This window comes from Silene latifolia, chromosome Y (assembly GCF_048544455.1).
Source record: "Silene latifolia isolate original U9 population chromosome Y, ASM4854445v1, whole genome shotgun sequence".
Lineage (NCBI taxonomy): Eukaryota > Viridiplantae > Streptophyta > Magnoliopsida > Caryophyllales > Caryophyllaceae > Silene > Silene latifolia.
In genome coordinates, this window is record NC_133538.1 from 30801511 (window position 1) to 30806632 (window position 5122).

The following is a 5122-nucleotide window of genomic DNA, read 5'->3' on the forward strand; positions in this document are numbered from 1 at the left end:
TGAATTACTAGTTAATTTTTATATGTGATTTATTTTGTTTATATATTGATTTTAATAAGTTAAAAATGCATTATTAAATAACATGTCTAGTAACATGTCCAATATGTCACAATATACAAATTAACATTTGACAAACATAAAATGGACCATTTTAAGTCCATTTGTGCCGTGTAAATGGAGGGTGTTGGGTAGGTTTAGCACTTAATTATTGTTCTAATTGAGAATTAAGCACAATGATTATGTCTCTAAAAGACCTAAACCTAGCCCTACACTCTACATCTTGAGAAGAACAATCTTGAGTATTGATAGGGCATCCTTCCCTAAGCCACCCGGCCACCCATGTGAATAAGAAGAGTTTTCTCTTCTTATTCCCATAATTCATTCTTGTATGAGATTATCATATTGATAATTGAAAATTCCCTCTAATTGTCAAGAACAAATAAAAAAAGAAAATCTCACAAAATCACTAATATTACCAACACATTACTAGTAATAGCAAGTAATAATATTAATAGTTATATTAAGATACATATACTAATTTATAGTATTCAAATTAGTATTTGTTTAAGAGGGTTATTTGGGTACAAATCCTTAAGGAGTAGATTCCAATATTGGATCTATGTTCATCTTTGGAGCACTAGGATTTTCTTAAGAAGACTAATTTGAAAGGTGTCAAATTAGTATAACCATTCGGCCCTCTTTGTAAGTAGATCGATTTCTTCTTACTTTATTTTATATTGTTATGCATGTATAATAACTTATTAGTTTATGACTAAGCTAAATTTATATAGTTAATAGAAATGTCTAATAAGAGGTTAATGAATCTTACAAGCTAGTCGTGGTCGCCACTCAACTGAGCTACGGTCGCCTCGAGGGCGGCGATCTCAGCGTCCCTGTCCTCGAGCTCCCTCAACAGACGAGCCGTCTCCGCCTGAGACTTCGCCAGCTCCCGCTCCCGCTGCAGATCATGCTCTCTCTCCATACAAATGAAGAATTGCCTCATTTCAATTATTTAAACAAAATGCAAGAAATTGCAACGAAATTTGAAATAAAATAAGAAAGGGAATGAGAGGTTCATACCTGTAGTCCCCGTCCACCTACGAGTGCCTCGATGGCCGCAGCCCGCAGCCGGTTGGCCACCCTCCACAACGCCACGTACCAAGACGGTGCCACCTGCATTCGAATATAAACAAGGTTAAAAAAAGAGAGCAAATGCATTCCTATACGATAAAATAATGAAGACAGCCAAAGCTGGGGGCTTACCCTCCTCACTAGGTGCTGCTACTCCTCCAAGCTAGCGTCGGTCACCTCCTCGCCAAAGTCGCGAAGCTCCGAGATCGTTGTCATACCCGCCGCGTCAGTTTACTCCAGCACCTCGAGGTAAGCCGGGGGCTCGACGCCTGCCACCTCGATCTCCTACAAGGTTCAAGTGGCTCTTTATTTGACGCTCGTTAATCAATTGTCAAATCAATTCAAAAACAAGGAAATGGTAAAGTATTTAACACGATCGTCCAGTGCGCTAACCTCCGGTGAACGAAATCGGATTACTCCTCGCCAGGAAGAAGGAGGGCGTCACCACTAGTGTCAGCCAAGTCGGCCTCTGTCTCAGTCTCAGAAGGCTCCCTAAACATCGTCCGTGGAGCATCGATGGGAACCGTGAAGGTGTCACGAGAGCACTGCCGAGTCAAAGACTCGCCAATGTACCACACAAGTCCCATGGACATCCTCAGCAATAACCGACTCGAGCTCCTAGGAAGAAGGACCTCGACCACGAAAGCTGGAGCGTTGGGATAGTCCTCCCAAGGTCTAGGCACCCACTAAAAGAAGTAAACAAGTGGTCATTCCTACGATCGGCTCTAAGTTGGAGGGGAGGGGGGGGGTCGTCATTCTTACGATCACTTCTAAATAAAAGACAGAAAAGGAAAAGTAACCAAATAAGGATCAAAGGCACTTACGTCCTCCAACTTCAGGGCATTCACGCCCCTCTGACAAATGTCGTAAGAAGAGCGCTAGCTCTTCCTACGGCACACCACCCATTCCCTCATGACAGGGTACGCTCTCGGCTTAGGCTCCGTCCTCTTGGGCGCGAAGCCGGGAAAGTAGGAGTACACTCACGCCTGCAGACAAGATAATCATCTACTAATGATCTTTCATAATTCAATAGCAAAATAAAATGAAGAAATAACGATCTTTCATAATGCAAAGGAAAGGTTCATAACTCTAACAGAAGCCCAGGACAAACAGTAGCAGGAGAACTCCCCTTCTCCATCAGTTCCGGACGTACCATGACCCTCATGTAACGAGTGAGGACCATAAAGCCAGGAGTAAACCAGTCCCAATGACCTAGGCTACTCAAGTTAGAAAGGAAAGGAAGGAGCTTCGTCGACAGCCTCTCCCCTTCTCTCTGAGGTAAATCGAAGACAAGAACCACCACAGCCACAGTCGAGCCCTCTGCTCAGCAGTGCAAGTAGGAAGAGGCACCATCCTCTCGTCCATCCTCACCCTCGTCGGGGTCCTACCCGTAAATTAGTCCCTGACGTAAGAACTCAGCACCAACCCAGGAATGCTGGCAAGACCTTTTAGCCTATTTCAGCACCTATTTCTATGCATTATTATACTGTTTTTATGGTATTTTGCCCCGAATTGGCTACTTTAGTTCGTTTTGTCCACTTTGTAGAAATGAACGCGAAAGTAGTGGAATCGTACTCTTTTTCGTCCTTTTTGCATGCATTTAGAGGAGACGGGATCTGTCCAGAGTAAGATACTGCGTTAAGAAGCGTCATGGCACGGATTACGAGGCATTTAGGTGCGGACTTGAGCTGAAATAAAGACGAAGTACTCGATCGAGCAGTTTTACCACTCGATCGAGTGGTTTTTACGTCTCCCATTGGTAGATCGAGTAGAATTCTACTCGATCCTTGGCCTGCAAAAACACCAGTTACTCGATCGAGCACTTTTATATTCGATCGAGTAGATTTGCTGAGGTGTTTACTCGATCGAGTGGTTTTAATCCACTCGATGGAGTGGTTTCGCTGTTATAGGCCTTTAATTAGGTCGTGTGTTGTTTATTTCGCAAAACTTAATTGCTTTTCCTATTTAAACCTACGTTAACTAGGTTATTAGACATCTTATTATCTATCTTTTTATCTATCAAGAAACTTTACTGCGTTACTTTGTTTCCACTGTAACCTTACTTTTGGGATTATTCTTGCTCGGATTTTGTGTTCTTTACGCCGGATTCGCATTGATTGTAATTCCTCTCTCTTCCTTCAATAATAATTAATCCTTTGTTGTTTTAATTGCTTGTTATTCCATTTAGTTCCCTTGCCCTAATTTCTCTTTACGCTTTTTACTTGTTATTTCATAATGTTTACTGCTGGAAATCTATCTGTTATTAGTTTAATTAGCGACATGAGCAGCTAAACCCCTTTCATGTTGGGATTAGGGGATCTGCGGTAGGAAAGTGACGATGTAGTAAATGAAACAGATGAAATATTTACGAGACTCTGTCACCATAGCAATTTAACTGTATTTATTCAACTTAGTTGAGTGCACACTTCTGAGTTAACCTTTAATCTGGCTAAAATTAATCCTAGATCGAAAGATTGGACTAAATAGGCCTGCTATGAACAGTAGACTACCCTGACGAGAATGAAAGTTAAGTTAGCGGTATTTTAGGATAGAAAGTGGATCAAAAGGACCTTTCAACATCCGTCTTACATTAATTCGTCTGAGTCATTTACAGCTGAGTCACTGGACTACCGTAGTGAACCAAAATCCTGACATGTCCCTCTCTATCTGATAGTTTTATCCTTTTTCTCTGCTTTTATTGCTCTTACCCTTTATTCCTCTTTCCTTTAAATCTCGTAGTTTAGTTAACAAATCAAACAACACCCCCCCCCCCCCATTTGTGACCAAATAGATGGACTTCTACGATAATCTTGCCTCCCTGTGGAGATCGACCTGACTTACCTAGCTATATAGTTAGTTGAGTTAGTTTATTTTTGATAGGTATACGACAGACGTGTCAAATTTTGGCGCCGTTGCCGGGGAGGCAATTGCCCTATTTGTTTTCGTTCCATTTATTTTATCCGTCTCAGGGAATATCTATTCCTTGAGACCGTTCTTATTATTTTATTTCAGTATTGTTTATGCCCAGGTCAGACAGGTTAGAATTAGTTTCAGCTAATTCAGAACCAGAGAGACTATTCAGGCATAGACTCCGTCTGTAGAGAAAATCAAGAAAGGAAGACTTGAGTACTTAAGAGCCAGAGCTACATAAATTTCTTTTCGAAGACAGTCCGTTATCACCAGTAAAGATGCCAAAGCTTTCAAGTCATTCAGTGCCTAAAGCATCCTCTATTCCGAAGGGTTTCAATCTCCAGACTGATAATGGGAATACATTCGACATCCGTCCCTCTTATATCAATATGGTGGAAAGAAATATTTATAGAGATGTGGCAGGTGAAGATCCAAGGAAGCATATGGAGACCTTTACCGATTATTGTTCTACTATCCCCGCCACTAAGGGGGTAACTCGGGACAAGAGTAAGGAAGTTCTATTTCCTTTCTCTTTAACTGATTCAGCCAGAAAGTGGCTGACTGACTTGGACCACACAGCTGCTGGGGTTACAGATTGAGAGTCTCTTACTCTTGCATTTTACAAGAGATATTTCCCTCCACAACGCACCATTTTGCTGAGGGCCAAGATTACTAGTTTCAGACAGGCTCCCGATGAAAGTTTCTATGAAGCATGGTCACGATTTAAGAAGTTGGTGAGGTCTATCCCTCACCATGGATTTGACCCATGGTTCCTAGCTAATCAGTTCTACAATGGGCTGTATGACGACCAGAGAGCCATACTTGATGCAGCATCCAGTGGAAGATTTCAGGAGAATACAGATGATGATAAGGGATGGTCCCTTATTGAAGAGATGGCGAATCACAGTGCTGAATATGGTAACCCAAGGGATGGGATTAGGACAGTTCAAGCATTTGATAAGCAGGTTTTGGCTCAGCTGGGGACCATGAATGCTAGGTTTGACAAGTTGGAGTTACAAGCTGCTGGAGAGCCTCAGACGGTCCATGTTCTTACTAGAGGAGAGACCGTTTCTTGTGAGAG

The 5122-nt window shown here is 42.0% G+C and overlaps 1 non-coding gene across 1 annotated transcript; it reads right to left on the reverse strand.

Moving 5' to 3' along the window:
• Positions 1-4694: 4694 nt before the first annotated feature.
• Positions 4695-4801, reverse strand: LOC141635804 (small nucleolar RNA R71). The gene has a single exon (XR_012540463.1). It is a non-coding gene; the product is annotated as a small nucleolar RNA R71 (small nucleolar RNA).
• Between the last annotated feature and the right edge of the window lie 321 nt (positions 4802-5122).